We start from the raw sequence: 10,275 nt of genomic DNA on the forward strand, positions 1-10,275 counted from the left end.
AAACTGAAAATTCTGATCTGTGACCCTCAGGCGGGGCGCGTAAGGATTGTCCAAATCCTTACGCGGGGCGCGTCAGACTCCCAAAACAGATAAGATCAGCTAGTCAGCAAATTTCAGCTGGTTTAACCACAACCACATGCTTTAAACTTGCCCTTTCAGCTCACTAAGGGGCATTTTCAGTAACCACAAGTTTTCGACAAGTGTACGATCGAGATTCGATCACGTTTTTCAAGAAACGATCCTAACGGTTCGGGAAATACTATAAATACCCCACCCCCATTCTTTCAAAAACCCACACAATCTGATCAAGAGCTCTAAGTTGGAACCTTTGTTTCATACCTGAGCCATTTTGATCTAGATTAGCATTCGGGGACCCTCCGTAAGTATTCTTTCGCTCTTTTATTCGCTTTTCGAGTCCGAAAGTCAACGTTTTGTTGACTTTCTGCATTGACCAGCCTATGGTCAACCCGAAGTTCATGGAACTTCGTAACGTGAGTGTGATCACGATGGTTATTGTAACACCCGTTCTTATAAATCAAGGTTTAACGTATATTTTGCGAAAATAATCATGTAATTTAAGATTACATATACATCGGAAATACGGGTTTGTTAAAAACTTTTACATTTTGAGTGATAAACATAATGTGATTTAATTCGCCGTTTAGAATAACGACAAACAACGTTGCGGAAGCTTTGTATAATGTGTGTTCGGTTCTTGCTCGATGCTCGATCTTCATCCGGGACTCTCGACATTCACCTGTGATCAAAACCAACTCAAAGGTCAGTTTTGATAATTAATTAACTAATATAACAAGGAAATCAAGAAAATCCAACATTTAAATCTTGATCCACAACAAACAATTGATTTCTGGCCTCCACCGTAACTTACGGTGGCACCGTAAGTTACAGCGGCCCCTGAATCCTCATTTCCCTTACCGTAAATCAGGGGTATCCTATCGTAGCATTTCTGGCTCCACTGTAACTTACGGTGGCACCGTAAGTTACGGCGGCACCTGCATCCATCCTTTCCATTTTGCCGCCTTTTGACACGAAAACTTTCGTATCTTTCAAACCGCTTGTCCGTTTGCCCTACCGTTTCTTCCTACGTGATTGTAATTTGATTCCTCACCTTAAGAGGTTAAAATCCAACATTTGGTTTAATAAAAATTCAGACCTTTAAGTCTTCGACTTATCGCCCTTTTACCCAATTTTGACTCATTCTTGTATTTGTCAAACAATCATAATTATTTGACTCCGATTTCTTATGAATTCCATAAATTCATTGTTATTTATCATAAGAGGTTCAAAATCCCGGTTTACATACATTCTTGAACCCGTTATTACTCAAATGTTTATTTTGACCCGTTAAGGGTTTTAAGCACGTTCGAGCCTAAAAACGCTTTCGATTGCTTCTAGTATTCCATCACCACATTTCTTACCCTATAATATCCCACCTCGACTGTATTAAAGTGGGTTTCTTGTGGTGATCTTATATAACCCAAATTTTACCTCTAGAACCCATATTTTACGGCAAAACTCTAGTAGTGCCATTTGGCTAAAAATAATACCCCTTTCAGCTTCTATACTTATTCTAAGTATTTACCTAATCATAGAACTCGTTTCCAAACAACTTTTAAAGGTTGTTTGTTCGAATTAGCCAACAAGGGCGTTTTGGTCGATTTTTGCTCTTTTTACTACGAAAGACTCTCTTTCCCATTTATTCGACCAAAATAGCAATTTAAACTACAACATGAATATGCGTACCTGGCCCGGATCAACAAGTAGACCCGTTTTATACCTTGTTTTCATTATCACAAAATCAATAGTGACGAAATTATCCGATTTGCTAATCGGTCCTGTTAGCATAAGACTTGACAACCATATTAGTCGATATTGTCAAATGGTGTTATCACACCATTTGACCCGTTTGGCCTATAAGACTAGGCATTTTCATAAGTAGCAAAACATGGTTATTAATTGCCAATTTGTTCATCCGACCCATTTCGGATTTTTGCTACTAGACCCCTTTTTCTCTTAAACTCCTTTCTTATGTTTTCACCCATTCGGCTTACGCCACGGGTGCCCCTTTTTAACTCTAATTTACTTTAGCCAATACTTGACTAAATTTCCATTCTTACTCATTTTCTCGTTATTAGTTGCATTTAAAATAATCTTAACGAAAACTTCTTAGTTTAGTCATTACATGACTAAATTACCGTTTCGCTTCTTTTTACCATAATACATGGTTTTTATCATTTTTGTTTGTTCCGACTCATGTTAATAGCGTCGGAACCCTTAATTCTGATATTACACTAATCGCATTAGTAATTTACAAAATAATGCATATTCTACAAAAGGATGTAAGCGTCGCTTACCTTGCCTCCGGTTATGCTCTTTTTCCCATACACGAACCGTTTGACCCGTTCCTTGCCCAAGTCTCCTTCTAGCTTGTCAAGAGTCAAACTATATTGTTTTCAAGGTGGTTAGTTTAATCATAATTTAATACGATTATTCCACCTTACACATTTTGTATCAAAATTTACCATTTATCGAATTATAGGTCAGTATGACTTTTTAAAAGTCAAATGCCCATTAGTATACTAATTGCATATTCGAGTTCATCATCTAGTTCTAGCATTCTTTAATTACCCGGTAGGCGTTATCTTTAGACCACCGTTTTAACCAAAGTTCTAACCACGTTCATCACATTTGGAACTCTTTTTAATCACATTTTGCATAATAGCCAAAACATCACAACTAGGTGTTTTAACTACAAAAATTCTAGTTTCGAGCCTTCTTTGAGGCATTTCAACAAACACTTTAAGGGCAGAATTTTGCATGTTTATTTATCAACCATCTCTAGCTTATTTCTTAGCCCTAATTTCACATAAATCCACCATCTTACAAAGTGGTTAACTTCTATAATTTTCGAAATCACTTCAAAATTGTCAATTTACACTAGATCAACAATCTATTTCCTAGTGTTCATCAATTTCCACATAATTCACTAATCACCTACAATGGTGATTATAGTTTTCACTAAAATTTCACGTGATTTCAGCTTGTGTCTAGGGTTTGTCCCTAGACACTATAGTTGTTCCTAAATCATCATAACATACACATGCAACCATAAATTCAGAAATTCCCAATTTCATGAGAATTTCAAGCTAAGAGTTTTCATTAAATTTTACATACCTTTTAATCCTCTTGTGATGAGGATCAATAATCCATGCTTTAATTTCGATTTTGGACTGAATTGGACCTTCAATGTGCAAGTTTAGTGAAGTTCTAGGGTTTTGAAGAGTGGGGATCGACCTGCTCTCTTCTTTGATCGACCAGACACCTCTAATTGGGGTGTTTGGTTTATTTTTATTTGTTTTATTAAATTCTAGTTTCTAGTTCTACCACTTAGGTCCCTCCACTTTTGTATAACTTATAGTTTGGCTAAATTTTAACCCTATTATAAGTTATCTCTAGACTATTAGCTAACTAGGTTAAAATTCCTAGTTAGTAAATTCTTGTTTATTTAATAATCCCAATATTCACCGGGTTACTTTTACCACTAAAGGTAAATTACCCGTCTTTAATATAAACGTGGTTTGATTACCAAACCCGTTTTCGGGGTGTTACAAGTCTACCCCCCTTAAAGAGGTTTCGTCCTCGAAACCTTTTCTTACATAACTTATTGAGTTTAACTCAATGTATCCGATCCGCGAAATCTTTTACACATTACTTGTGCTTTTATCCAATAGTTAGTATTACCAGAAAAGTATGATAACATCTTTTCGGTTACTAATTGTCTTCTTAACTCATACGACATAGTGCAACTTGAAATAACGTAATCTCGTTATTTCCACTGGTTTAGTTAACTTAGCGATATCCATTGCTTTCATATAATATCGAATTCTTTATGAATCCGTTACTTTAACCCGTTTAAAGGTCTTTAATGAAATATTTCACTTTCAGCAATAATTTCTTTTGTTTTTTTTTCCAGATTTATTCATTCGGTTTAGTTATACCGAATCCATCGCTTACAAGCAAGCCAAATTTTATTGATTTGAATTGCTGGCCTTAACCGGTCTCGCTAACTAGACTTATTAGTCCAGTTACTTTTTACCGCTTGCTTGGTTATAATGTGATTCTACTTCACATTATATTTCTTGACCGTGATTGTGTTACATCATGTTTAATTTATATCAAAATTTCATTTTCGAAAATATCACTTTTCGAATATATCGTCTTGCGCCTATCAGTGTCAAGACTTGTATCTTTCATGCTTACTATTTAAATTCCTATCAGAATTTATGTTTGTAAAAACATTATTTCTTACTAAAACCGAAGTTTTAGTTTTAGGATCTTCTCTTTAACTTTTGTCAATTATCCATACCAGGATATTGACAGTCCCTAATTTATTCTTATTTGGTTATATCCCATTACCGGGCTCATTATTCTCTTGCATTTAACGCTACCTTTATCTGGCTAGCGCTCATTTGTGCCATTCGGCGTTATATTGTATTCAACATGTTTGACCTATTAATGTGAAATCCATTACTTAATAAACAATCAACTTTATTCTTTATTCAACCCATTCGACTTCGAATAGTTGAACATATTTACTCACAATTTCTATATATGAGATTTTATAGTCCTAACTCGTAATCCAAGTTACTTTGATTTTTCAACCCGCGTTCACGTCTCTTGGTTTACGCATGTGTTTAATTCTTACCTATCAGCCGGGTGTTTCACCGAAGTCGCTATTATTGCAACCCTCCCGGTATGCATCAAGACTTCGCTTCATTTTTATATTCCGACTTTGTCCTCAAGTTTGACGTTTTACAAAAACGACCCGTTTAGAGACATATTCGCATTTTCCGGGTTCGAGTGTAAGTACACCCCATCCCAATACATGTCTACCTTGTTTTACATGTTTATATTTTCCGGGTTCGAGTGTAAGTACACCCCCTCCCAATACATGTCTACCTTGTTCTACATGTTTATATTTTTCCGGGTTCGAGTGTATGTACACCCCCTCCTAATACATGTCTACATCACTTTTCATGCTTGTATTTTCTGGGTTCGAGTGTAAGTACACTCCCTCCCAATACTTGTCTAAATCATTTTTCATGCTTGTGTTTTCTGGGTTCGAGTGTAAGTACACTCCCTCCCAATACTTGTCTAAATCATTTTACATGCTTCTTTGTCCCTTCATTCGGGCTCATTATCCTGATGTAATACGCTTCCGTCACTCGGTTGTGCGTTTACCTTATTATCAAACATTTTGCTTATCTGATTCATTTGGGTACTTTTTAATTAGTCCCATTCACTCCGCCCTTACTACATCGGATGTAAATGTGTCCGCTATAAGAAACTCGTGGTATCATATGCCACTACTTACTTGGCCAGAGTAAGCGATTTAACACATGACATATACGACCTTTTTATAGTTTTCACATCACGCCCTATGTAAGTAACGCCTCTATTCGGTTTTCTTGGAAATTATATCCTGGATATGTATTTCTGTTCAGGTTTTTCCAAGTTTCTAATTTACCTATGCAACGATCATTCTCTACATATTTGTTGCATATTGCTAATTGTGCGATTCTATTTAAAAACACGCACCTGGTAATGCTTGCCCCGACGGGCGTTTCTTGCCATTAACCTTGTTCGCGGTCGTTACGAGATTTAGTCCTTAGTGAGCATGCTCCTATCGTCATACTTCGGACCTTTCCTCTATCATGTCCTTAATTTGTTCAACTCTTGTCATCTTTAAATGCAAGTGTCCTTCAATCAAGATATTCACAAAAGTTAGTAATATCAACTTCAATAATCGCCTGTATTATAATACAAGGCTTTTTCTACTATACACGTCAACGCGCGTATTTTTGTCAACTATATCAATCATTTATTTGGGGTAACGTGTATTACACGGTAACCCTATGTGTTGTCTACAACACTTTAATACGCTAAACCATTAGCATACATGCACTTACCGGATTTGCGATCAAGCCTCGAACCGAACACTATTCTTTGTCAAGAGCATAAGGTTTAAGTACAAGCATGGTTCCTCCCCACCATACTCGAATCTCTTAAACCAAGGCTCTGATACCAACTTGTAACACCCGTTCTTATAAATCAAGGTTTAATGTATATTTTGCGAAAATAATCATGTAATTTAAGATTACATATACATCGGAAATACGGGTTTGTTAAAAACTTTTACATTTTGAGTGATAAACATAATGTGATTTAATTCGCTGTTTAGAATAACGACAAACAACGTTGCGGAAGCTTTGTATAATGTGTCTTCGGTTCTTGCTCGATGCTCGATCTTCATCCGGGACTCTCGACATTCACCTGTGATCAAAACCAACTCAAAGGTCAGTTTTGATAATTAATTAACTAATATAACAAGGAAATCAAGAAAATCCAACATTTAAATCTTGATCCACAACAAACAATTGATTTCTGGCCTCCACCGTAACTTACGGTGGCACCGTAACTTACGGCGGCCCCTGAATCCTCATTTCCCTTACCGTAAATCAGGGGTATCCTACCGTAGCATTTCTGGCTCCACCGTAACTTACGGTGGCACCGTAAGTTACGGCGGCCCCTGCATCCATCCTTTCCATTTTGGCGCCTTTTGACACGAAAACTTTCGTATCTTTCAAACCGCTTGTCCGTTTGCCCTACCGTTTCTTCCTACGTTATTGTAATTTGATTCCTCACCTTAAGAGGTTAAAATCCAACATTCGGTTTAATAAAAATTCAGACCTTTAAGTCTTCGACTTATCGCCCTTTTACCCAATTTTGACCCATTCTTGTATTTGTCAAACAATCATAATTATTTGACTCCGATTTCTTATGAATTCCATAAATTCATTGTCATTTATCATAAGAGGTTCAAAATCCCGGTTTACATACATTCTTGAACCCGTTATTACTCAAATGTTTATTTTGACCCGTTAAGGGTATTTAAGCACGTTCGAGCCTAAAAACGCTTTCGATTGCTTCTAGTATTCCATCACCACATTTCTTACCCTATAATATCCCACCTCGACTGTATTAAAGTGGGTTCTTGTGGTGATCTTATATAACCCAGATTTTACCTCTAGAATCCATATTTTACGGCAAAACTTTAATAGTGCCATTTGGCTAAAAATAATACCCCTTTCAGCTTCTATACTTATTCTAAGTATTTACCTAATCATAGAACTCGTTTCCAAACAACTTTTAAAGGTTGTTTGTTCGAATTAGCCAACAAGGGCGTTTTGGTCGATTTTTGCTCTTTTTACTACGAAAGACTCTCTTTCCCATTTATTCGACCAAAATAGCAATTTAAACTACAACATGAATATGCGTACCTGGCCCGGATCAACAAGTAGACCCGTTTTATACCTTGTTTTCATTATCACAAAATCAATAGTGACGAAATTATCCGATTTGCTAATCGGTCCTGTTAGCATAAGACTTGACAACCATATTAGTCGATATTGTCAAATGGTGTTATCACACCATTTGACCCGTTTGGCCTATAAGACTAGGCATTTTCATAAGTAGCAAAACATGGTTATTAATTGCCAATTTGTTCATCCGACCCATTTCGGATTTTTGCTACTAGACCCCTTTTTCTCTTAAACTCCTTTCTTATGTTTTCACCCATTCGGCTTACGCCACGGGTGCCCCTTTTTAACTCTAATTTACTTTAGCCAATACTTGACTAAATTTCCATTCTTACTCATTTTCTCGTTATTAGTTGCATTTAAAATAATCTTAACGAAAACTTCTTAGTTTAGTCATTACATGACTAAATTACCGTTCGCTTCTTTTTACCATAATACATGGTTTTTATCATTTTTGTTTGTTCCGACTCATGTTAATAGCGTCGGAACCCTTAATTCTGATATTACACTAATCGCATTAGTAATTTACAAAATAAGGCATATTCTACAAAAGGATGTAAGCGTCGCTTACCTTGCCTCCGGTTATGCTCTTTTTCCCATACACGAACCGTTTGACCCGTTCCTTGCCCAAGTCTCCTTCTAGCTTGTCAAGAGTCAAACTATATTGTTTTCAAGGTGGTTAGTTTAATCATAATTTAATACGATTATTCCACCTTACACATTTTATATCAAAATTTACCATTTATCGAATTATAGGTCAGTATGACTTTTTAAAAGTCAAATGCCCATTAGTATACTAATTGCATAATCGAGTTCATCTTCAGTTCTAGCATTCTTTAATTACCCGGTAGGCGTTATCTTTAGACCACCGTTTTAACCAAAGTTCTAACCACGTTCATCACATTTGGAACTCTTTTTAATCACATTTTGCATAATAGCCAAAACATCACAACTAGGTGTTTTAACTACAAAAATTCTAGTTTCGAGCCTTCTTTGAGGCATTTCAACAAACACTTTAAGGGCAGAATTTTGCATGTTTATTTATCAACCATCTCTAGCTTATTTCTTAGCCGTAATTTCACATAAATCCACCATCTTACAAAGTGGTTAACTTCTATAATTTTCGAAATCACTTCAAAATTGTCAATTTACACTAGATCAACAATCTATTTCCTAGTGTTCATCAATTTCCACATAATTCACTAATCACCTACAATGGTGATTATAGTTTTCACTAAAATTTCACGTGATTTCAGCTTGTGTTTGTCTAGGGTTTGTCCCTAGACACTATAGTTGTTCCTAAATCATCATAACATACACATGCAACCATAAATTCAGAAATTCCCAATTTCATGAGAATTTCAAGCTAAGAGTTTTCATTAAATTTTACATACCTTTTAATCCTCTTGTGATGAGGATCAATAATCCATGCTTTAATTTCAATTTTGGACTGAATTGGACCTTCAATGTGCAAGTTTAGTGAAGTTCTAGGGTTTTGAAGAGTGGGGATCGACCTGCTCTCTTCTTTGATCGACCAGACACCTCTAATTGGGGTGTTTGGTTTATTTTTATTTGTTTTATTAAATTCTAGTTTCTAGTTCTACCACTTAGGTCCCTCCACTTTTGTATAACTTATAGTTTGGCTAAATTTTAACCCTATTATAAGTTATCTCTAGACTATTAGCTAACTAGGTTAAAATTCCTAGTTAGTAAATTCTTGTTTATTTAATAATCCCAATATTCACCGGGTTACTTTTACCACTAAAAGTAAATTACCCGTCTTTTAATATAAACGTGGTTTGATTACCAAACCCGTTTTCGGGGTGTTACAAGTCTACCCCCCTTAAAGAGGTTTCGTCCTCGAAACCTTTTCTTACATAACTTATTGAGTTTAACTCAATGTATCCGATCCGCGAAATCTTTTACACATTACTTGTGCTTTTATCCAATAGTTAGTATTACCAGAAAAGTATGATAACATCTTTTCGGTTACTAATTGTCTTCTTAACTCATACGACATAGTGCAACTTGAAATAACGTAATCTCGTTATTTCCACTGGTTTAGTTAACTTAGCGATATCCATTGCTTTCATATAATATCGAATTCTTTATGAATCCGTTACTTTAACCCGTTTAAAGGTCTTTAATGAAATATTTCACTTTCAGCAATAATTTCTTTTGTTTTTTTTTCCAGATTTATTCATTCGGTTTAGTTATACCGAATCCATCGCTTACAAGCAAGCCAAATTTTATTGATTTGAATTGCTGGCCTTAACCGGTCTCGCTAACTAGACTTATTAGTCCAGTTACTTTTTACCGCTTGCTTGGTTATAATGTGATTCTACTTCACATTATATTTCTTGACCGTGATTGTGTTACATCATGTTTAATTTATATCAAAATTTCATTTTCGAAAATATCACTTTTCGAATATATCGTCTTGCGCCTATCAGTGTCAAGACTTGTATCTTTCATGCTTACTATTTAAATTCCTATCAGAATTTATGTTTGTAAAAACATTATTTCTTACTAAAACCGAAGTTTTAGTTTTAGGATCTTCTCTTTAACTTTTGTCAATTATCCATACCAGGATATTGACAGTCCCTAATTTATTCTTATTTGGTTATATCCCATTACCGGGCTCATTATTCTCTTGCATTTAACGCTACCTTTATCTGGCTAGCGCTCATTTGTGCCATTCGGCGTTATATTGTATTCAACATGTTTGACCTATTAATGTGAAATCCATTACTTAATAAACAATCAACTTTATTCTTTATTCAACCCATTCGACTTCGAATAGTTGAACATATTTACTCACAATTTCTATATATGAGATTTTATAGTCCTAACTCGTAATCCAAGTTACTTTGAT

The 10,275-nt window shown here is 35.4% G+C and overlaps 2 long non-coding RNA genes across 2 annotated transcripts; both read right to left on the bottom strand.

The window, feature by feature from the left end:
• Nucleotides 1–1,690: 1,690 nt before the first annotated feature.
• On the bottom strand, nt 1,691–3,262 carry LOC110906083. Its single transcript, XR_002573645.2, has 3 exons — nt 3,196–3,262; nt 2,376–2,463; nt 1,691–1,856 (listed from the first exon to the last, which is right to left on the bottom strand). It is a non-coding gene; the product is annotated as an uncharacterized LOC110906083 (long non-coding RNA).
• Nucleotides 3,263–7,287: 4,025 nt separating this feature from the next.
• Nucleotides 7,288–8,882, bottom strand: LOC118486706. The gene is made up of 3 exons (XR_004879610.1): nt 8,795–8,882; nt 7,972–8,059; nt 7,288–7,453 (listed from the first exon to the last, which is right to left on the bottom strand). It is a non-coding gene; the product is annotated as an uncharacterized LOC118486706 (long non-coding RNA).
• Nucleotides 8,883–10,275: the final 1,393 nt, after the last annotated feature.

The sequence above is a fragment of the Helianthus annuus genome, chromosome 14, assembly GCF_002127325.2.
Source record: "Helianthus annuus cultivar XRQ/B chromosome 14, HanXRQr2.0-SUNRISE, whole genome shotgun sequence".
In the NCBI taxonomy this organism is placed as follows: Eukaryota; Viridiplantae; Streptophyta; class Magnoliopsida; order Asterales; family Asteraceae; genus Helianthus; species Helianthus annuus.